Source organism: Trachypithecus francoisi, unplaced genomic scaffold (genome assembly GCF_009764315.1).
Source record: "Trachypithecus francoisi isolate TF-2019V2 unplaced genomic scaffold, Tfra_2.0 Lachesis_group0, whole genome shotgun sequence".
NCBI classification, from domain to species: Eukaryota; Metazoa; Chordata; class Mammalia; order Primates; family Cercopithecidae; genus Trachypithecus; species Trachypithecus francoisi.
This window is the reverse complement of record NW_022681453.1, coordinates 49,443,363-49,468,595: the sequence shown is the minus strand read 5'-3', so window position 1 is coordinate 49,468,595 and position 25,233 is coordinate 49,443,363. Positions and strand designations below refer to the sequence as shown.

Genomic DNA, 25,233 nt, shown 5'->3' with positions numbered 1-25,233 from the left:
GGCATGGTGGGAGTGAGATCGGCCCTTCAGTTTGTATGGGAGCTGGGTGAGGCCTGTGACCGCTGGCTTTCCACAACTTCCCTGACAACCTGCGTGTCTCAGCAGAGGCAGCCATAAATCTCCTAGGAACAAAACTCCGATGACCTGGGAATCTCACCCCTACTCCCCACAGCAGCTGCAGCAAGACCTGCCCAAGAAGAGTCTGAGCTCAGGCACACCTAGCCCCACCCCGACCTGATGGTTCTTCCTTATCCACCCTGGTACCTGAAGACAAAGGCCATATAATCTTGGGAGTTCTAGGGCCCTGCCCACTGCGGGTCCCTCTCCACACTACTACAGCTGATGCTTTCTGGAAATCACCACCTCCTGGCAGGAGGCCAACCAGCACAAAAATGGAGCTTTAAACCACCAAAGCTAAGGATCCTCATGGAGTCCATTTCACCCCTCCTCCTTCCCCTCCCCCTCTCCCCACCAACTCCTCCAGAACAGGCACTAATATCCACGGCTGAGAGATCTGTAGATGGTTCACATCACAGGACTCTGTGCAGACAATCCTCAGTACCAGACTGGAGCCGAGTAGACTTGCTGGGTGGCTAGACCCAGAGGAGAAACAGCAATTGCTGCAGTTCCTCTCACAGGAAGCCACATCATAGGAAAAGGGGGAGAGTACTATATCAAGTGAACACCCCCATGGGACAAAGGAATCTGAACAACAGTCTTCAGACCTAGACCTTCCTTCTAACAGAGCCAACCCAAATGAGAAGGAACCAAAAAACCAACCCCGGCAATATTGTGTCAGAAATTGATGGGTTCTTGGTCTCACCGAGTTCAAGAATGAAGCTGCGGGCCTTCGCGGTGAGTGTTACAGTTCTTAAAGATGGTGTGTCTGGAGTTTGTTCCTTCAGACATTCAGATGTGTCTGGTGCTTCTTCCTTCTGATGGGTTCATGGTCTCGCTGACAGGAGTGAAGCTGCAGACTTTTGCGGTGAGCCTTACAACTCTTAAAGATGGCGCATGTGGAGTTGTTCGTTCTTCCCGGTGGGTTCATGATCTTGCTCGCTTCAGGAGTGAAGCTGCAAACCTCCGCAGTGAGTGTTACAGCTCATAAAGGTGGCGTGGACCCAAAGAGTGAGCGGCAGCAAGATTTATTGCAAAGAGTAAAAGAACAAAGCTTCCACAGTGTGGAAGGGGACCTGTGCGAGTTGCTGCTGGCTGGCTAGGGCAGCCTGCTTTTATTCCCTTATCTGGCCCCACCCACATCCTGCTGATTAGTCCATATTACAGAGAGCTGACTGGTCCATTTTACAGAGAGCTGACTGGACTGTTTTGACAGGGTGCTGATTGGTGCGTTTACAATCCCTGAGCTAGACACAGAGTGCTAGACAGAAAAGTTCTCCAAGTCCCCACTAGGTTAACTAGATACAGAGTACCGATTGGTGTATTTACAAACCTTGAGCTAGACACAGAGTACTGATTGGTGTATTTACAAACCCTGAGCTAGACACAGAGTGCTGACTGGTGCATTTACAATCCTTTAGCTAGACACAGAGTGCTAGACAGAAAAGTTCTCCAAGTCCCCACTAGGTTAGCTAGATACAGAGTACTGACTGGTGTATTTACAAACCTTGAGCTAGACACAGAGTACTGATTGGTGTATTTACAAACCCTGAGCTAGACACAGAGTGCTGATTGGTGCGTTTACAATCCTTTAGCTAGACACAGAGTGCTAGACAGAAAAGTTCTCTAAGTCCCCACTAGGTTAGCTAGATACAGAGTACTGATTGGTGTATTTACAAACCCTGAGCTAGACACAGAATGCTGATTGGTGCATTTACAATCCCTTAGCTAGACATAAAAGTTCTTCAAGTCCCCACTAGACTCAGGAGCCCAGCTGGCTTCACCTAGTGGATCCTGCACCCGGGCCGCAGGCGGAGCTGCCTACCAGTCATGAGCCGCGCCTGCACTCCTCAGCCCTCGGGCAGTCGATGGGACCGGGTGCATGGAGCAGGGGACCGCGCCAGGGAGGCTCGGGCCACGCGGGAAGCCACCGCAGAAGTGGGGGCTCAGACATAGCAGGCTGCAGGTCCTGACCCCTGCCCCATGGGGAGGCGGCTGAAGCCTGGTGAGAATTCGAGTGTGATGCATGCGGGCCGGCAGTGTTGGGGGACCCAGCACAACCTCTGCAGCTGCTGGCCTGGGTGCTAAACCCCTCACTGCCCTGGGCCGGCATCACCGGCCAGGCCATTACCAGTGCGGGGACCACCGAGCCAATATTGGGGGAGAATATTGAAGAATATCCTGAAGCATGGGGTTCAGGATTTGAGGTCTTGGGTAGTCTTTTGGTAGGATTAGTGATGGAGGTGGGATTGGTTTTATGGGTTTTAGATTATGATGAGTTGGTGGTGGTAGTTAATTTAAATAACATGGGGAGTTGGGTAATTTTTGAGGGAGAGGGGTCAGGATTAATTCGAGAGGATTCTATTGGTGCGGGTGCTTTATATGATTATGGGCGTTGATTAGTGGTAGTTACTGATTGAACATTGTTGGTATATTGTATATTGTATATTGTAATTGAAATTACTCGAGGTAATAGGTTATGCTATTAGAAGTGGAATTAGGATGAGAGGGATAAGGAAAGAGAGGAAATAAAGTTTAATTATACCTTTTTGGGTGGTTGTAGTAGTGGAGGAGATAATGTGGATATGTATAGTTGCTTTGGGTATTGCTTTTTCTAGTCAGATAGAGTCTAGTAAAAGGAAGGCCAGATTTTGGCTTATGAGTAGGTTTTGGTAGGGGATTATTCGATGAATTGTAGTGGGGAAATACCCTAATATGTTAGAGAATTTGAATATGTGTGATGGGGTATCTATTTTGAGATTATTGGTTATAAGGGTTAGGTCTAAGGCTATTAGGAAGCCTAAGGCAGTTACGCATAGGGCCAGGAGTTTTAGGTAGTAAGGTATTGTTGATTGGGGGAGTGTGGTAGGGTAGATATTATTAGTAATAAGAAACCCTGCGATTAAACTGCCGATTGTTAGGCGTTTTATTGGGTTTAATAGAGTTGGGTTGTTTTCATTAATGTAGATTGAGGTCGGAAAGCGGGGTTGCCCTGTTAGCGTGAGAATAATAGTCCGAGTGCTGTAGGCGCTTGTTAGGGAAGTGGCGATGAGAGTGATAGATAGGGCTCAGGCGTTGGTATATGACATGTTTGCGGTTTCGATAATAAGATCTTTGGAGTAGAAGCCTGTGAGAAATGGTATGCCTGTGAGTGCTAGATTACCGATAGTTAGGGAAGTTGAGGTAAGGGGTATTGTTTCAAATAGTCCTCCTATTTTTCGAATGTCTTGTTCATTATTTAGGTTGTGGATGATAGATCCGGAGCAAATGAATAATATAGCTTTGAAGAAGGCATGAGTGTAGATGTGTAGGAATGCTAGATATAGTTGGTTGATGCCAATAGTGACTATTATTAATCCTAGTTGACTTGAGGTGGAGAAGGCTATGATTTTTTTAATATCATTTTGTGTTAAAGCGCAGATTGCTATAAACATAGTGGTAATGGCTCCCAGGCATAGTGTAAGCTCTGGATTAATATATTATTTTCTATTAGAGGGTGGAAGCGAATGAGTAAAAATACTCCGGCTACTACTATAGTGCTGGAGTGGAGTAAGGCTGAGACTGGGGTTGGGCCTTCCATGGCGGAAGGTAGTCAAGGGTGGAGTCCAAGTTGAGCTGATTTTCCTGTTGCTGCTAAGAGGAGGCCTAGCAGTGGTAGAAGGTTTGGGCTAGAGTTTAGGATGAATATTTGTTGGAAGTCCCATGAGTTATAATGCAGGAGAAATCATGTTATGGCTAGGATAAAGCCAATATCACCAATGCGGTTATACAAGATTGCTTGAATAGCTGCTGTGTTGGCGTCTGTTCGAGCGTGCCACCTACTAATTAGCAGAAAGGATATAATTCCTACAACTTCTCATCCAATGAAGAGTTGGAAGAGGTTGTTAGCAGTAATTAGAATTAGTATAGTGGTGAGGAAAATGAGAAGATACTTAAAGAATTTGTTAATGTTTGGGTCTGAGCTTATGTACCATAGTGAGAATTCTATAATGCATCAGGTAATAAATAGTGTGATTGGAATAAATATTATGGAGAAGTAATCTAATTTAAAGCTTAGTGTTAATTCTAGCGATTGGATCGTTGTTCAATGTCAGTTTGAAATAATTATGTCTTGATCTAGGAAGATGTATAGGGCTATGGGAAGGAGGCTGATGATAAAGGTAAATATTATAATTGTTTTTACATAGTTAGGGTATAGGTGTTTTTTGTTGGGGTTGATGAAGGTAATAATAATTGGGAAGATTAGGGAAGTCAAGGTTATTGTGACAGTGGAAGCATACATGATTATTACTTTTATCTGGAGTTACACCAATGTTTTTGGTTCCTAAGACCAATGGATAACTGTTATCCTTTAAAAGTTGAGAGAGCTGTTTTGTTAAATATGGGAGCATGGGTTAGCAATCCTTGCAAGCTTTCTCGGTAAATAAGAAGTGGTGGGTTTCTATGGTTAGATTCACAATCTAATGTTTTAGTTAAACTATATTTACAAGGGGTGAAGCCTAGAATAATACTGGGGTTGAGGGATAGGAGAATGATAGGGGAGAGGCGTATAAATATTAACATATTTTCTCATGTAAAGGAAGGTTTTATGTTGGTGATGTGGTGGGTGAGTACTCCTCGTTGCGTTGTAATGAATATGTGTAGGGAGTAAAGGGCAGTGATTAGTATATTTAGTCCTGTAAATATAATGGTAATATGTGATCAAGAAAATGAGGTTATTACTACAAGTAGTTCTCCAATTAGATTAATAGTGGGGGGCAGGGCTAGATTAGTGAGGTTTGCTATGAACCATCAGAAGGCTATTAAGGAAGCAGGGTTTGAAGTCCTCGAGAAAGTATTATAATGCGCCTGTGGGTTCGTTCATAATTTGAATTTGCTAAGCAGAATAGTATAGATGAGGTGAGTCCATGGGCAATTATAAGAATAATTGCGCCAGTGAAGCTTCAGGGGGTTTGAATGAGGGAAGCTAAAATCACTAGGGCTATGTGGCTTACGGAGGAATATGTGATAAGTGATTTCAGGTCCGTTTGTCGGAGGCAGGTTGAGCTTGTTATGATTATGCCTCATAAAGATAATATGAGGAAGGGGTAGGCTATGTATTCTGTCAGGGGGTCGAGGATCGAAGTAAGTCGTATCATACCATAGCCGCCCAGTTTTAAGAGTACTGCGGCAAGAACTATTTATCCAGCAATAGGTGCTTCAACATGGGCTTTAGGAAGTCATAAGTGTAGGCCATATAAGGGTATTTTTACTATGAAGGCTATTATGCATGCTAGTCAAGCTAAGTTATGTGATCAGGTGGTTGTTAGTTTTTGAGCTGTAAGTGTTAGTAGTATGATGTTTAGTGAGCCTAGGTTGTTATAGGTATGAATTAATATGATTAGTATTAATTAGGAGCCCATGCCTGCACCCGCGGGAACTCATGCTGGCCTGTGAGCACTGCGCACAGCCCCAGTTCCCGCCTGTGCCTCTCCCTCCACACTTCCCTGTAAACAGAGGGAGCTGGCTCCTGCCTTGGCCAGCCCAAAGAGGGGCTCTCACAGTGCAGTGGCGGGCTGAAGGGCTCCTCGAGCGCTGCCAGAGTGAGGTCAAGGAGACACTGAGAGTGAGGGCTGCTAGCACATTGTCACCTCTCAATATGACAAAACAGCGTTCTTTAACACCCCCCACCTCCTCCCCCCAAAAAATCACACCAGTTCACCAGCAATGGATCCAAACTAAGAAGAAATTCTGATTCTCCTGAAAAAGAATTCAGGAGGTTAGTTATTAAGCTAATCAGGGAGGGACCAGAGAAAGATGAAGCCCAATGCAAGGAAATCCAAAAAATGATATAAGAAGTGAAGGGAGGGGTGGGGCGGAGCAAGATGGCCGAATAGGAACAGCTCCAGTCTCCAACTCCCAGCGCGAGCGACACAGAAGACCGGTGATTTCTGCATTTTCAACTGAGGTACTGGGGTCATCTCTCTATGGAGTGCCGGACAATCGGTGCGGGTCAGCTGCTGCAGCCTGACCAGCGTGAGCTGAAGCAGGGCGAGGCATCGCCTCACCTGGAAGCGCAAGGGGGAAGGAAATCCCTTTTCCTAGCCAGGGGAACTGAGACACACAACACCTGGAAAATCGGGTAACTCCACCCCAATACTGCGCTTTAAGGAAACAGGCACACCAGGAGAATATATCCCACACCTGGCCGGGAGGGTCCCACGCCACGGAGCCTCCCTCACTGCTAACACAGCGTCTGCGGCGATCTATCCGCAAGGCAGCAGCGAGGCTGGGGGAGGGGCGCCGCCATTGCTGAGGCTTAAGTAGGTAAACAAAGCCGCTGGGAAGCTCGAACTGGGTGGAGCTCACAGCAGCTCAAGGAAGCTGCCTGTCTCTGTAGACTCTACCTCTGCGGACAGCGCACAGCTGCAGTCCATTAGGGGAAAGAGCGGGGCCGCTGCAGACCGAACGACTCTGTCTGACAGCTTTGGGGAGAGTGGATCTCCTAACGCGGAGGTTGAGATCTGAGAACGGACAGACTGCCTGCTCAGGTGGTCCCTGACCCCTGAGTAGCCTAGCTGGGAGACATCCCCCACTAGGGGCAGTCTGATACCCCCACCTCACAGGGTGGCATCACCCCTGAGAGGAAACTTCCAAAGAAAGAATCAGACAGGTACACTCGCTGTTCAGCAATATTCTATCTTCGGCAACCTCTGCTGCTGATACCCAGGCAAACAGGGCTGGAGTGGACCTCAAGCAATCTCTAACAGACCAACAGACAGTCCTTCTGACTGTCAGACGGAAAACTATCAAAGGAAGGACACTATACCAAAACCCCATCAGTACGTCACCATCATCAAAGTCCAGAGACAGATAAAACCACAAAGATGGGGAAGAAGCAGGGCAGAAAAGCTGGAAATTCAAAAAATAAGAGCGCATCTCCCCCTGCAAAGGAGCGCAGCCATCGCCAGCAACGGATCAAAGCTGGTCAGAGAATGACTTTGACGAGATGAGAGAAGAAGGCTTCAGTCCATCAAACCTCTCAGAGCTAAAGGAGGAATTACGTACCCAGCGCAAAGAAACTAAAAATCTTGAAAAAAAAGTGGAAGAATTGACAGCTAGACTAATTAATGCAGAGAAGATCATAAACGAAATGACAGAGATGAAAACCATGACACGAGAAATACGTGACAAATGCACAAGCTTCGGTAACCGACTCGATCAACTGGAAGAAAGAGTATCAGCGATTGAGGATCAAATGAATGAAATGAAGCGAGAAGAGAAACCAAAAGAAAAAAGAAGAAAAAGAAATGAACAAAGCCTGCAAGAAGTATGGGATTATGTAAAAAGACCAAATCTACGTCTGATTGGGGTGCCTGAAAGTGAGGGGGAAAATGGAACCAAGTTGGAAAACACTCTTCAGGATATCATCCAGGAGAACTTCCCAACCTAGTAGGGCAGGCCAACATTCAAATTCAGGAAATACAGAGAACGCCACAAAGATACTCCTCCAGAAGAGCAACTCCAAGACACATAATTGCCAGATTCACCAAAGTTGAAATGAAGGAAAAAATCTTAAGGGCAGCAGAGAGAAAGGTCGGGTTACCCACAAAGGGAAGCCCATCAGAATAACAGCAGACCTCTCGGCAGAAACTCTACAAGCCAGAAGAGAGTGGGGGCCAATATTCAACGTTCTTAAAGAAAAGAATTTTCAACCCAGAATTTCATATCCAGCCAAACTAAGCTTCATCAGTGAAGGAGAAATAAAATCCTTTACAGATAAGCAAATGCTTAGAGATTTTGTCACCACCAGGCCTGCCTTACAAGAGACCCTGAAGGAAGCCCTAAACATGGAAAGGAACAACCGGTACCAGCCATTGCAAAAACATGCCAAAATGTAAAGACCATCGAGGCTAGGAAGAAACTGCATCAACTAACGAGCAAAATAACCAGTTAATATCATAATGACAGGATCAGTTCACACATAACAATATTAACCTTAAATGTCAATGGACTAAATGCTCCAATTAAAAGACACAGACTGGCAAACTGGATAAAGAGTCAAGACCCATCAGTCTGCTGTATTCAGGAGACCCATCTCACATGCAGAGACATACATAGGCTCAAAATAAGGGATGGAGGAAGATCTACCAAGCAAATGGAGAAAAAAAAGCAGGGGTTGCAATCCTAGTCTCTGATAAAACAGACTTTAAACCATCAAAGATCAAAAGAGACAAAGAAGGCCATTACATAATGGTAAAGGGATCAATTCAACAGGAAGAGCTAACTCTCCTAATATATATGCACCCAATACAGGAGCACCCAGATTCATAAAGCAAGTCCTTAGAGACCTACAAAGAGACTTAGACTCCCATACAATAATAATGGGAGACTTCAACACTCCACTGTCAACATTAGACAGATCAACGAGACAGAAAGTTAACAAGGATATCCAGGAATTGAACTCATCTCTGCACCAAGCGGACCTAATAGACATCTATAGAACTCTCCACCCCAAATCAACAGAATATACATTCTTCTCAGCACCACATCGCACTTATTCCAAATTGACCACATATTGGAAGTAAAGCACTCCTCAGCAAATGTACAAGAACAGAAATTATAACAAACTGTCTCTCAGACCACAGTGCAATCAAACTAGAACTCAGGACTAAGAAACTCAATCAAAACGCTCATGGAAACTGAAACTGAACAACCTGCTCCTGAATGACTACTGGGTACATAACGAAATGAAAGCAGAAATAAAGATGTTCTTTGAAACCAATGAGAACAAAGATACAACATACCAGAATCTCTGGGACACATTTAAAGCAGTGTGTAGAGGGAAATTTATAGCACTAAATGCCCACAAGAGAAAGCAGGAGAGATCTAAAATTGACACTCTAACATCACAATTAAAAGAACTAGAGAGGCAAGAGCAAACACATTCAAAAGCTAGCAGAAGGCAAGAAATAACTAAGATCAGAGCAGAACTGAAGGAGATAGAGACACAAAAAACCTCCAAAAATCAATGAATCCAGGAGTTGGTTTTTGGAAAGATCAACAAAATTGACAGACCGCTAGCTAGACTAATAAAGAAGAAAAGAGAGAAGAATCAAATAGACGCAATAAAAAATGATAAAGGGGATATCACCACCGACCCCAAGAAATACAAACAACCATCAGAGATACTATAAATGCCTCTACGCAAATCAACTAGAAAATCTAGAAGAAATGGATAATTTCCTGGACACTTACACTCTCCCAAGACTAAACCAGGAAGAAGTTGAATCCCTGAATAGACAATAGCAGGCTCTGAAATTGAGGCAACAATTAATAGCCTACCACCAAAAAAAGTCCAGGACCAGATGGATTCACAGCTGAATTCTACCAGAGGTACAAGGAGGAGCTGGTACCATTCCTTCTGAAACTATTTCAATCAATAGAAAAAGAGGAATCCTCCCTAACTCTTTTTATGAGGCCAACATCATCCTGATACCAAAGCCTGGCAGAGACACAACAAAAAAGAGAATTTTAGACCAATATCCTGATGAACATCGATGCAAAAATCCTCAATAAAATACTGGCAAACCAGATTCAGCAGCACATCAAAAAGCTTATCCACCATGATCAAGTGGGCTTCATCCCTGGGATGCAAGGCTGGTTCAACATTCGCAAATCAATAAATGTAATCCAGCATATAACAGAACCAAAGACAAGAACCACATAATTATCTCAATAGATGCAGAAAAGGCTTTTGACAAAATTCAACAGCCCTTTATGCTAAAAACGCTCAATAAATTTGGTATTGGAACGTACCTCAAAATAATAAGAGCTATTTATGACAAACCCACAGCTAATATCATACTGAATGGGCAAAAACTGGAAAAATTCCCTTTGAAAACTGGCACAAGACAGGGATGCCTCTCTCACCACTCCTATTCAACATAGTGTTGGAAGTTCTGGCTAGGGCAATCAGGCAAGAGAAAGAAATCAAGGGTATCCAGTTAGGAAAAGAAGAAGTCAAATTGTCCCTGTTTGCAGATGACATGATTGTATATTTAGAAAACCCCATCGTCTCAGCCCAAAATCTCCTTAAGCTGATAAGCAACTTCAGCAAAGTCTCAGGATACAAAATTAATGTGCAAAAATCACAAGCATTCTTATACACCAGTAACAGACAAGCAGAGAGCCAAATCAGGAATGAACTTCCATTCACAATTGCTTCAAAGAGAATAAAATACCTAGGAATCCAGCTTACAAGGGATGTAAAGGACCTCTTCAAGGAGAACTACAAACCACTGCTCAGTGAAATCAAAGAGGACACAAACAAATGGAAGAACATACCATGCTCATGGATAGGAAGAATCAATATCGTGAAAATGGCCATACTGCCCAAGGTGATTTATAGATTCAATGCCATCCCCATCAAGCTACCAATGACTTTCTTCACAGAATTGGAAAAAACTGCTTTAAAGTTCATATGGAACCAAAAAAGAGCCCGCATTGCCAAGACAATCCTAAGTCAAAAGGACAAAGCTGGAGGCGTCACGCTACCTGACTTCAAACTATACTACAAGGCTACAGTAACCAAAACAGCATGGTACTGGTACCACAACAGAGATATAGACCAATGGAACAGAACAGAGTCCTCAGAAATAATACCACACATCTACAGCCATCTGATCTTTGACAAACCTGAGAGAAACAAGAATGGGGAAAGGATTCCCTATTAATAAATGGTGCTGGGAAAATTGGCTAGCCATAAGTAGAAAGCTGAAACTGGATCCTTTCCTTACCCCTTATACGAAAATTAATTCAAGATGGATTAGAGACTTAAATGTTAGACCTAATACCATAAAAACCCTAGAAGAAAATCTAGGTAGTACCATTCAGGACATAGGCATGGGCAAGGACTTCATGTCTAAAACACCAAAAGCAACGGCAGCAAAAGCAAAAATTGACACATGGGATCTAATTAAACTAAAGAGCTTTTGCACAGCTAAAGAAACTACCATCAGAGTGAACAGGCAACCTACAGAATGGGAAAAAATTTTGCAACCTACTCATCTGACAAAGGGCTAATATCCAGAATCTACAAAGAACTCAAAAAATATACAAGAAAAAACACAAACCCCATCAAAAAGTGGGCAAAGGATATGAACAGACATTTCTCAAAAGAAGACATCCATACAGCCAACAGACACATGAAAAAATGCTCATCATCACTCGCCATCAGAGAAATGCAAATCAAAACCACAATGAGATACCATCTCACACCAGTTAGAATGGCAATCATTAAGAAGTCAGGAAACAACAGGTGTTGGAGAGGATGTGGAGAAATAGGAACACTTTTACACTGTTGGTGGATTGTAAACTAGTTCAACCATTATGGAAAACAGTATGGCGATTCCTCAAGGATCTAGAACTAGATGTACCATATGACCCAGCCATCCCACTACTGGGTATATACCCAAAGGATTATAAATTACTCTACTACAAAGACACATGCACACGTATGTTTATTGCGGCACTATTCACAATAGCAAAGACTTGGAATCAACCCAAATGTCCATCTGTGACAGACTGGATTAAGAAAATGTGGCACATATACACCATGGAATACTATGCAGCCATAAAAAGGATGAGTTTGCATCCTTTGTAGGGACATGGATGCAGCTGGAAACCATCATTCTTAGCAAACTATCACAAGAAGAGAAAACCAAACACCGCATGTTCTCACTCATAGGTGGGAACTGAACAATGAGATCACTTGGACTCGGGAAGGGGAACATCACACACTGGGGCCTATCATGGGGAGGGGGGAGGAGGGAGGGATTGCATTGGGGAGTTATACATGATATAAACGTCATGCACATGTACCTAGAACTTAAAGTATAATAAAAAATAAAAAATAAAAAATAAATAAAAAATAAAATAAAAAGAGAGAAAAAAATAAAATAAAAATAAAAAAGTTTTACTTGTCAAAAAAAAAAAAAAAAGAAGTGAAGGGAGAAGCATTCATGGAAATAGAAGCTTAAAGAAAAAACAATAAAAAATTCGGGAGACTTTGGACACACTTTTAAAAATGCAAAATGCTCTGGAAAGTCTCAGCCATAGAATTGAACAAGTAAAGAAATTCAAAGCTCCAAGACTAGGTCTTCAAATTAACCCAATCCAACAAAGACAAAGAAAAACAGAATAAGGAAATATGAACAAAGCATCCAGGAAGTCTGGAATTATGTTAAACAACCAAACCTAAAAATAATTGGTGTACCTGAGGAAGAACAGCATTCTAAAAGCCTGGAAAACATATTTAGGGGAATGATCAAGGAAAACTTCCCCAGCCTTGTGAGAGACCTAGACAGCCAAATACAAGAAGCACAAAGAACCCCTGGGAAATTCATCACAAAAAGATATTATCCTAGGCACATTGTCATCAGGAGAAACCCTACTAGCTAGAAGGGATTGGGGACCTATCTTCAGCCTCCTCAAAGAAAACAATTATCAGCCAAAAATTTTGTATCCAGCAAAACTAAGCATCATACATGAAGGAAAGATACACTCGTTTTCAGACAAACAAATGTTGAGATAATTCGTCATTACCGAATCGCCACTACAAGAACTGCTAAAAGGAGCTCTAAATCTTGAAACAAATCCTGGGAACACACCGAAACAGAACCTCTTTAAAGCATAAATCACACAGGAACTATACAACAAAAATACATGTTAAAAAGCAAAAACAAAAAACCAAAGTACATAGGCAACAAAAAGATGAATACAATGGTATATCACATTTCAATACTAATATTAAATATAAATGACCTAAATGCCCCACTTAAAAGACACAGAACCACAGAATGGATAAGAACTCACCAACAAACTATCTGCTGCCTTCAGGAGACTCACCTATTACATAAGGACTCACATAAACTGAAAGTAAAGGGGTCCATTCATGCAAATTGACACCAAAAGTGAGCAGGGGTAGCTATTCTTATATCAGACAAAACAAACTTTAAAAAAACAGCAGTTAAAAGAGACAAAGAGGGACAGTATATATGGCAAAAGGCTTTGTCCCACAGGAAAATATCACAATCCTAAATATATATGCACCTGAACTCAAGCTCCCAAATTCATAAAACAATTACTAATAGATATAAGAAATGAGATAGACAGCAACAAAATAATAGTGGGGGACTCAATACTCCCCTGAGAGCACTAGACAGGTCACCAAGACAGAAAGTCAACTAAGAAAAAATGGATTCAAACTATACCTTGAAACAAATGGACTTAACAGATATATATAGAACATTTCATCCAACAACTGCAGGATACACGTTCTATTCAACAGTGTATGGAACTTTCTCCAAGACAGACCATATGATAGGCCATAAAATGAGCCTCAGTAAATTTAAGAAAACTGAAATTATACCAAGCGCTGTCTCAGGCCACAGTGGAGTAAAACTGGAAATCAACTTCAAAAGGAATCTTCAAAACCATGCAAATACATGGAAATTAAATAACCTGCTCCTGAATGAGCACTGGGTCAAAAATGAAATCAAGATGGAAATTTAAAAATTCTTCAAACTGAATGACAATAATGACACAACCTATCAAAACCTCTGGGATATAGCAAAGGTGGTGCTAAGAGGAAAGTTGATAGCCCTAAACACTACATCAAAAAGTCTGAAAGAGCACAAACACACTCTAAGGTCACACCTCAAGGAACTAGAGAAACAAGAACAAACCAAACCCAAACCCAGAAGAAGAAAGGAAATAACCAAGATCAGAGCAGAACTAAATGAAATTGAAACAAACAATACAAAACATAAATACAACAAAAAGCTGGTACTTTGAAAAGATAAATAAAACTGATAGACCATTAGCAAGAAAAAACAAGAAAAGAAGAGAGAAAATCCAAATAACTTCACTAAGAAACAAAACAGAAAATATTACAACTGACACCATTGAAATACAAAAGACCATTCAAGGCTACTAGGAATACTTTTATGCACATAAACTAGAAAACCTAGAAGACGTGGATAAATTTAACCCTCCTAGCTTTAACCAGGAAGGGTTAGATACCCTGAACAGACCAATAACAAGCAGCGAGATTGAAATGGTAATTAAAAAATTACCAACAAAAAAATGTCCAGGACCAGATGGATTCACAGCAGAATTCTACCAGACATTCAAAGAAGAATTGGTACCAATCCTTTTGACACTATTCCACAAGATAGAGAAAGAAGGAACCCTACCTAATTCATTCTATGAAGCCAGCATCACCCTAATACCAAAACCAGGGAAGGACATAACCAAAAAAGACAACTACAGACCAATATCCTTGATCAACAGAGATGCTAAAATCCTTGACAAAATACTAGCTAACCGAATCCAACAACATATCAAAAAGATAATCCACCATGATCAACTGAGTTTCATACCAGGGATACAGGGATGGTTTAACATATGTAAATCGATAAATGTAATACACCACATAAACAGAATTCAAAACAAAAATCACATAATTATCTCAATAGATACAGAAAAAGCATTCAACAAAATCCAGCGTACCTTTATGATTAAAACTCTCAGCAAAATCAGCATACAAGGACATAGCTTAATGTAATAAAACCCATCTATGACAAACCCATAGCCAACATAATATTGAATGGGAAAAAGTTGAAAGCACTCCCTCTGAGAACTGGAACAAGACAAAGATGCCTACTCTCACCACTCCTCTTCAACATAGTACTGGAAGTCCTAGCCAGAGCAATCAGACAAGAGAAAGAAAAGCACACCCAAATTGGTAAAGAGGGGGTCAAACTGTCACTGTTTGCTGAAGATATGATTGTTTACCTCGAAAACCCTAAGGACTCCTCCAGAAAGATCCTAGAACTGATAAAAGAATTCAGCAAAGTTTCTGGATACAAGATTAATGTACACAAATCAGTAGCTCTTCTATACACCAACAGTAACTGAGAATCAAATCAAGAACTCAACTCCTTTTGCAATAGTTGCAAACAATAAAATAAAATACTTTGGAATATACATGACAAAGGAGTCAAAAGACCTCCACAAGGAAAACTACAAAACACTGCTGAAAGAAATCATAGATGACACTAACAAATGGAAACACATCCCATGCTCATGGATGAATAGAAGCAATATTGTGAAAATGACTATACTGCCAAAAGCAACCTAAAAATTCAACACAATCCCCATCAGAATACCACCATTATTCTTCACAGAATTAGAAAAAACAATTCTAAAATCCATACAGAAGCAAAAAACAGCCCACATAGCCAAAGCAAGAATAAGCAAAAAGAACAAATCTGGAGGCATCACACTACCTGATTTCAAACTACACTGTAAGGCCATAGTCACCAAAACAACGTGGTACTGGTATAAAAATAAGCACACAGACCAATGGAACAGAATAGAGAACCCAGAAATAAACCCAAATACTTAACAGCCAGCCGATCTTCAACAAAGGAAACAAAAACATAAAGTGGGGAAAGGACATCCTTTTCAACAAATGGTGCTGGGATAATTGCCTAGCCAAATGTAGGAGAGTGAAACTGGATCCTTGTCTCTCACCTTATACAAAAATCAATTCAAGATGGATTAAGGACTTAAACCTAAGACCTGAAACTATAAAAATTCTAGAAGATAACATTGGAAAAACCCTTCTAGACATTGGTTTATGTAAGGATTTTATGACCAAGAACCCAAAAGTAAATGCAATAAAAACAAAGATAAATAGCTGGGACCTAATTAAACTAAAGAGCTTTTACATAGCAAAAGGAACAGTCAGCAGAATAAATAGACAACCCACAGAGTGGGAGAAAATCTTCACAATCTATACATCTGACAAAGGAGTAATATCCATAATCTACAACGAACTCAAATCAGTAAGAAAAAAACAAACAATCCCATCAAAAAGTGGGCTAAGAACATGAGTAGACAATTTTCAAAAGAAGATATACAAATGGCCAATAAACATATGAAAAAGTGCTCAACATCACTAATGATCAGGAAAATGCAAATCAAAACCATAATGTGATACCACCTTACTCATGCAAGAATGACCATAATCAAAAATCAAAAAACAGTAGATGTTGGCATGGATGTGGTGAACAGCAAATGTTTCTACACTGCTGGTGGGAATGTAAACTAATACAGCCACTATGGAAAACAGCATGGAAGTTTCTTAAAGAATTAAAAGTAGAACTACCATTTGACCCAGCAATCCCACTGCTGGGTATCTACCCAGAGGAAAAGAAGTCATTATTTGAAAAAGACAGTTGCACACGCATGTTTATAGCAGCACAGTTCACAATTGCAAAATTGTGGAACCAACCAAAATGCCCATCAATCAACTAGTGGATAAAGAAACTATAGATACAGATATAGATATAGATAGATCTATATTTAGATATAGATATAGATAGATCTATATTTAGATATACATATAGATAGATCTATGTCTAGATATAGATATAGATAGATCTATATCTATATATCACCACATAAACAGAATTAAAAACAAAAATCACATGATCATCTCAATAGATACTGAAAAAGCATTCAACAAAATCCAGCATCCCTTTATGATTAAAACTCTCAGCAAAATCAGTATACATGATATATATGCTGGAATACTATGCAGCCATAAAAAGGAATGAATGAACAGAATTTGCAGTAGCCTGGATGAGGTTTAAGACCCTTATTCTAAGTATAACTCAGGAATGGAAAACCAAACATCGTATATTCTCACTGATATGTGGGAGCTAAGCTGTGAGGACACAAAGCCATAAGAATGATACAATGGACTTTGGGGAAAGAGTGGGAGGGGGCGAGGGATAAAAGACTACAAATAGGGTGCAGTGTATACATGGGTGATGGGTGCACCAAAACCTTACAAATCACCACTAAAGAACTTACTTATGTAACCAAATACCACTTGTACCCCCGTAACTTAAGGGGGGGGGGAATTAATATGGTCATTACTACAGCATCCACTAGGCGGCAGAAGAGGCAACTTGGCTGTAGTCATGGAAAAAGTGGCTAAAATCCTACTAGCACAAGGGTTCTAGAAAAAGTAGTTAGAGGCTGGGCACAGCACTTTGGGAGGCCGAGGCGGGAGCATCACCTGAGGTCATGAGTTCGAGACCAGCCTGACCAACATGGAGAAACCCCGTCTCTACTAAAAATACAAAATTAGCTAGGTGTGGTGGTGTGCACCTGTAATCCCAGCTACTCCAGAGGCTGAGGCAGGAGAATCGCTTGAACCCAGGAGGCAGAGGTTGTGGTGAACCAAAATCGCACCATTGCACTCCAGCCTGGGCAACAGAGCGAAACTCCGTCTCAAAAAAAAAAAAAAAAGAAAAGAAAGAAAAGAAAAGTAATTAGAATATGATCCTATCATTTTGCAGATGAGAAAACTGAGGCCCAGAGTAGTTATATTTCACTTTGTCCTTTCCTGAAACTGACATCAGGCAAGATACTTAAACTTCATAGTTTGTCAACCATAAAATAGGGCTGTCTATCTAGTTGCAAGTTTATAATAAGGTGGTATACATAAAGTACTTAATGCCCAGCACACAGTAAATGCTTAATAAAAATTAACTATCACTATTTTACCTAAAAAACAGTTACTGGTAAAACTGAAAAGAAAAAATGGACCTACTTTCTGAAATGTCAGAATTATAAGGGTGGTTAGATAATTGACAACCTGAAAAAGATTACCAGCTCACATGTTGTTACTTTGTATAGGTAGCTGTTCAATCTGAACTGCATGCTTTCTGACCTAAGTTGTTCCATTTCTTTCCTTCTTTATCTTCCTGTAAGGCACTAATACTTCTTGAGATAACTATTTTTGCAATTTATGTTTCAAATGTTTTTAACCAATATCTATGAATACCTACCTTAGATCTCAAGGGAGATGAGATAATGTGGCCCTAGGAATGAAACTAATGGCATTGCTCCCTAACATTAAATAGGAGTTTAGTGTCTACCAGGTATTGCACTAAGAGCTCTCTCTGTATTAACATATTTGATCGTTACAGCAAACCTTTGAAGTAGGCACTACTCCATTTAACAAATGGGGGACCTGGGGCCTAGAATCTCTATAGAAATTTAATATATTCCATCACATAATAGTGTTTCCAGTAACCTCAGAATAATTATTTCCTTAATAAAATATATGAAAGTTGATCACCTTCCCAAAAGATAAGACTTTCTAAAACAATTTCCCTTCCCCCAGTTAGGGAATTGGTATCATCTGAAATCACTTTGTAAGCCAACATCAAAAAGAATATGAACCAGCCTACCAATATCATACTATAGGCCTGTCTCAAGCATTTTCAGACTCTTTACCTATTCCTTTTCTTAATGAGATTGTTTATAATATTTATAAATATTGTAATTTTGTTATAATGCATTTGTCTTTTATATATAACTTATAAAAATTATAAATATTTATAGTATTTAATAAGGACCATCACTTTTCACCAGCTGATGTGTTTTCACATCACATTGTTGCTTTAGGAAATAAAAACATGAAAATAGACCACCTTCTCATAAATCTTGAGATTTTCTTGCCCAATGCTCTTAATCCATGCTATGTTTTCCCCCAAACCCCTCCACTAATTGCATCTTCATATAGCCCTTACATCAAACTAACAACTTCTCTTTTTAGCTCTCCAGCCTGGGACCACCTTGCATTGATCTCTTTTCCTTGTCTTCCAAAAGAGCTTTACATGCCTTGAGAATAGGGATAACATATTATAATATCATGTTTTCCCCAGTCTTCCTAATACCCGAAAACTTCCTGATTGATTCTGATGAGACAGTAAAGGACCGAAATAGAAAATATTAGGAACCTAAATCATCTAGGGATCTTGTCTTGGCTCCATAGCCAAAGACTATCACCTATCAACCCCTTCCTTGCTAAATGTTTTTCAAAGAGACTTGGAACAAGTTGGTATAATTAATAAGCATAGCCAGTCTTCCTTCAATAGTAAAATACAAGTAAATATTTTGCTCAGGTCAACTGAACATTGAAGAAGCCTTACTATGTATCATAAAAAATGTTGCATGCTGGTCACACACAGGTAAGACAGGTTCTGCCTTCTGGATTTATATCCACACATTATGAGAATATAAAGGTTCACAAATCCCACCTGCTTTGTTCCTTGGCATCCTCATCCCTGTTGGTGACAAGGTCTTTTGGTATAATAACACATCAAAGTTATACTATGAAGGGGCATAACCAATGGGTACCTACAGGTAAAACTGGGTCCCTTGTACATTTACAAGGAGCAAAACCATGAAAAGATTTTTGCAGACTTAAACACAAGGAAAGGGGTGTGACAAAGCTATGGGCCATGGCAAGGTAAAAATGAAGGAGCAATAGAGATTAAAGAAAAGGGACGTCCAGTTATCTATGGAAAACAGACTTGGTAGCAACTTAAAAAATAGCTTACAAAAGGGTAAGGAAAACTGTATATCCTGAATCCCAGGTATATTGGTGATTGGCTGAAAATAAGAGTGGGTTCTTCGTTGTGACCAAGTGAGCCTGTCCACCATCCTGTCATTGTAAACTGTTAAGGTAGATAAATATCAATAATGGTAAATATGGACACAAAACATAGAAGTAATACTAAAGAGGGTGTTGGTAATGTGGCTCTAAGGACCAGATGATGGAGACTGACACAACCTAATATGAGATGGGAAGGAATTTATGTCCGGTTAATCCACATTGTCCTTTACTTGAGAGTTGTCACCGTAACACAGAAAAGGCTTTGAAACTCACCACCAATGCCTATAATTATCAATCACCGCAACCATCATCCTAAACACCTAAGGACAATGCAGCCTTTTCTGGAAAAGTTGCCTTTTCAAGCTCTCTTGCAAAGCCATGTACAAAAATAATAATAAATACAAGTGTGTAGCAGCCCCTCCATCTGATAATTTCTCAGCTGTCTCAGAACATTAAATTTCATCTTTCTTCTTGTCACTGTCACAAAACTGCATGTGAGGCTATGCTAATTTATCTTATAACATACTTTCTCAGGCATGTCATGGGAAATCTATTGTTTTTTCTCAGAAAGTAAACACTTGAGTATGCCTTTAATAGATTTTCCTCCAAAGGTTCAACTCCACAGAGTCAAATATAAAAACAGAGAAACAATTTAAAAATAAATCGCTTGCCTTAGATTATGGGCTAAATACAATCAGCCCTAATGGTAAAATGCATATTTTTTCATTATAAAAGAAAATTATTCATTGATAAATCCAACATTTTCTTCCTCAATATTCGGTTAGAATCACTGTTTAGCAGAACATAAACCAAAATACCACAAGTAACTATCTGCAGCAAGTGATTTCATGAGACAAAAGCCACTGGCATATTAAAATTTCAGATCACTTCCTTTTCAGTCAACTTCTCTAGCACAATCCTTCATGCTGTTGAAAAAAGATGAGCAGTATCTTATACTTCCTATTAAATCCATGTTTCATCCTTTCTCATTGTCGTAGCTCGATGTCAAACCCACAGGAAAAGATCAATGAACATGGCCCAACCTGTGAGAAATAGGGGCAACTATGGCAAATCTTTCCATTGAACAGGAGACGGAGAATGTCTTAGCCATGATAATTATGGGACTTAGAGCAAATATTTTTGCTAAGGCATTGTGGCATCCAGACATACACAAATTGTTCCTGCCAAGAAATATTCAGAACTAGACATTCAAATCATATGTACATGACTATCCAAACTTTTCATAAAACATATATTTTGAAAATACACAGGTTAAAACATTATTGCATATTGCTAATATCATCATAAAGCTTATAAAACGAGGAGTGTTACAAAGTTATCTAAAAAGCATATTTAAGTGTTTCTGCCTTATTTTTTGGAATATGGAATAGATTCAAAGCCCATGGCATCAATTTGGCACTTTATCCCACTGGCTACATTTCACCCCAAGCCACAAAGTCCACATATAGCACTTCTTCAGATGGTTTGCAAGGAAAGGAGGTTAATCTGACTCTCTCTCCTATTATATTGGTTACAGGGAACCAACTTTCTCACACTACTAGGCTGCTCTATCCATTCCCTCAGGGCCACTCAGGAAGTAAGTGCTGGGCCCCAAACTATTATGTTTCATTCATGTCCAGGAGTAGAGGGAAAACCAGCCAAGATGAGACAACAATCAAAGCAGAGAGTAAAGAAATTAAAGGCTGAGGAATCCCAGAAAGAATTCAAGGTTTGTATCTTAACATAAATGCATAAATGAGAAAAGTATCCTAAACAAATATTAAGCATATGGTGAATATTTTATATATATAGTATCATACTTTATATATGTACATAAGGCATAACTATATTATTTCATAATATATATGAAATTTGGGAGCATGTGCACAGAACAAAAGAACAAGATAGGATATTCAAAAGTAGAACCAAGTAAGTATGGGAATTTAATATATAGTAGGTGTAGCATTTCAAATCAAGAAGAAAAATATTTATATTAAAAAATATTGTTTGAAAACCTTACTAGCAATCTAGAAAATAAAATAAGGTTGAATTTCTACCTTAGAGCAAATAAAAACCTGAGAGATAAAAATAACTAAACAAAAAAGAAACCACAAATGTGTTAGAGGAAATTATGGTGAAATTTGTAAGACCAGAATGGAAAAGTTTCTTAAGTATGACACAGAGTCCAGAGGCATGCAAAGAAAGATCAAAGATTTTATTTCAATTACGCCAAATTTTTAAATGTTTGCATATAAGCAAATCTAAACAAGATCGAAAGAAAAATGACAAAAACTGTTTACAGCTAATTACAGAAAGAGGACAAATTCATTTGCTATACAAGTCACAAAGTAAAACCAACAACAGATTGAAACATGGGTAAATGGTATAAACAGCTGGTTTAGAGAAAAATACAGCTGTTAAACACATAAAATTATTCTTTACCTTTTATTTAGACAAATAAACCTTTAACGAGATAACAAACCTGTTAGATGGAATATTAAGACAGAAAATGTGTTAAACACTAAGTTGATGGCAAGGCTGTAGGAAAGGACTTTTTTTTTTTTTTTTTTTTTTGAGACAGGGTCTCACTCTAACATCCAGGCTGGAGTGCAGTGGCATGATAATGGCTCATTGTAGCCTCAACTTTCCAGGTTCAAGCAAACTCCCACCTCAGCCTCCTGAGCAGCTGGGACTACAGGTGCGTACCACCACACATGGTTAATTGTTATGTTGTCTGTGGAGACAAGGTCTCAATATGCTGCTCAGGATGGTCTAGCATACCTGAGCTCAAGCAATCTGCCTGCCTCGGCCTCCCAAAATGCTGGAATTATAGACATGAGCCAATGCCCTGGCCAGAAAATCATATTTTTATGTGTGGCTCTTGGGAATGCAACTTGGTAGAACCTTCATGGATAGAAATTTAGAAATATCTCTCAAAATTGAAAACATATACTCACCCATCAAGGAATCTCATGTTCAGAAATGTGCCATAGACACACACAAACATGTATTTATGAGGTCATATGTAAAAGATATTCATCACAGCAGTGTTTAATAACAGCAAAACCCTAAAAGCAATCTAAATGTTCATCAATGTAGACTAGCTAAATTATAATACATCTGTAAAGTTGAATAATTGGCAGCTGTTCAAAATAAGGAATAATCTTTATATCTACTAAAATTGGATATTCCCTAAGATACATAATTACATGTCAAGGACTAGGGCAAGACACTGTTTATAGTAGACAGAGTTGTGCTTTTCTAACCATATATTACTGAATATGCTCGGAATGTTTAAAATTACAAATATGCAAGTGTTTAAAGTGTTATTTCTAGAGAAGAGAAAGAAGTTCAGAGTCAAGGTTTAGCTATAAATAATGCATATGTATTGCACATAATTTTGTGTTTTTCTGCAGTTTCTTAACATTCTGTATAATATATATATATATATATATCACATAGGCAGTAGAAAAAGTTACAAATATTTTAAAAGAGTTTATGAACTACAGGTAAAATACCAGCATGGACAAAAACATACTAAGCTAGCACTAATCGAAAGAAATTTGGACTAAGTTCATTGTAGACATAACAGAATTCCAACCAAGTAGACTTATCATAAAGTGGGCATTACATAAAGATAAAGGGCTCAATTATCTAATAAGACATGATGATTTTTAATGTGTATGTCCCTAACAACAAAATATTAAAATACGTGAGACAAAAACTGAGAGAACAAGTTGAAATAGATGAATCCACTAGTATAGCTGGAGACATCAACACCTCACTTTTAGTAATTGATAGATCCAGCAGATAAAACCAGTAAGAATAAAAATGACCTGAACAACACTATTATTCAACCTGATCTAACTGACATTTGTAGAATACTACATTCAACAACAGCAGAATACACATTCTCCTCAGGTTCACATGAAATATTTACAAAAACAAATCATATTCTGGACCATAATACATATCTAAGCAAAGTGAAAGGGACAGAAATTATACAAAGTGTGTTCTCAGTCCACAATGGCATTAAACTGGAAATCAATAACCGAGAGGTGGATAATCGCCAACTCTTTGGAGATTAAACACACTTCCAAATAACACATGGGTCAAAGAAGTCTCAAAAAATTAAAAATATTATTTAAAAATAAAAGTAAAACTCAAATTATTAAATATGTGGGACACAGCAGATGACCAGTAAATATCTTAACAATCAAAATTCCAAGATGAAAAAAAGAATGTGACACAAGAATCTAATATAATTACAAATGTATGAAATAACCCCACCAAATGGGGGGTGGAAGGATATGTTGATGACCTAAATCACTCTGGAAATAAGCAGCATCCGTAAAACTAGAGGCAACAGAAGCTATTCAAAAGCACTGTACTCTAGCTGATAAAGGCATTTCCTATATACGTACGGGTTAAAAATTCTCATGTTACTAGAACTGTATAATGGAATTGAACAATTAAGCAACTGGATCTCCAATGTTGAGAGCCAGGTTTCTTGCTGAGGGAGTAAAAAATTATAGATATGCATGGAAAGAAGACAAGACTAATCCATATGGTAATGGACTACAGTTGCAGACATTAGCATGCACCCATATTTAGCTTAACATACATAAAGATACAGGAATATTTATAGATATGTGTGTATACATAAGTTAGTATACACATACTTATTTCTTTGCTCTATCAGCTAAGGAAGTCCAGAAGCATTGATACTTGAGTAGCAATGAGCATATATAGTGCCCAGTTCTGTGTTTCTAATATCATTCTGTGATAAAAGGAACCAAAGCTCCTTCGAGAAATGACGTATTCTACTACTGGGGCAGAAAATATACAATAAGGAAGTACTGCAAAATAAAAGCACATTGATGAGGTTACGTCAAAGAGACACATGAGCCAGCTGAAAGAGCTCCTAGTGGCCAAAACTGGAGCAATTTCAGCAACAAAATAACGAAGCTAGTATTGGATGATAGCCCAAGGTGTAAAAAGCCCATGAGTCCTTATCAATATAAATGCTTGGTTGAATCAATAAATAAATTGGGGAGACAAGAAAAATCTCCCATGCAAAAGAATACCAAATTATTTATGTATATACTCTGCCCTCAAGGAAGTGGTACATAACTCCCCACTCATTATGGGCTGCATGTAGTAACTTCCTTCCACAGAGCACAGTGCAGGAAGATGAAAAAAATGAGTAACTTTCCAATGGAGAAACCTGACAAACACTGCCTCACCCAGATGATTAAGGTCAACATCAACAGTGAAAATTCATGTTGTCAGCATATACCTGCAATGGACTAAATGTTTATGGCTCCTCAAAATTCATATGTTGAATTTCTAACCCCCAAGATAATGGTACTAGGAAGTATAGTATTTGGAAAGAGATGAGGTCATGAAGGTAGCACTCTCATAAATGGGATTTAATAGCCTTATAAAAGAGACCCCAGAGAGATCCCTTATCCCTTCCATCCTGTGAAGACACAGAATAAAGACATCTGTGAACCAGTAAGGAGGGCCTCGCCAGACACTGAATCTACTGGAAACTTGGTCTTGGACTTCCTACTCTTCCAATACTGTGA

At 39.3% G+C, this 25,233-nt stretch overlaps 1 long non-coding RNA gene and 1 pseudogene across 1 annotated transcript; both read right to left on the bottom strand.

The window, feature by feature from the left end:
• Positions 1 to 2,330: 2,330 nt before the first annotated feature.
• Positions 2,331 to 4,399, bottom strand: LOC117083184 (annotated as a pseudogene).
• Positions 4,400 to 4,567: 168 nt separating this feature from the next.
• Positions 4,568 to 24,784, bottom strand: LOC117083183. The gene is made up of 3 exons (XR_004436986.1): positions 24,772 to 24,784; positions 13,295 to 13,300; positions 4,568 to 4,838 (listed from the first exon to the last, which is right to left on the bottom strand). It is a non-coding gene; the product is annotated as an uncharacterized LOC117083183 (long non-coding RNA).
• Positions 24,785 to 25,233: the final 449 nt, after the last annotated feature.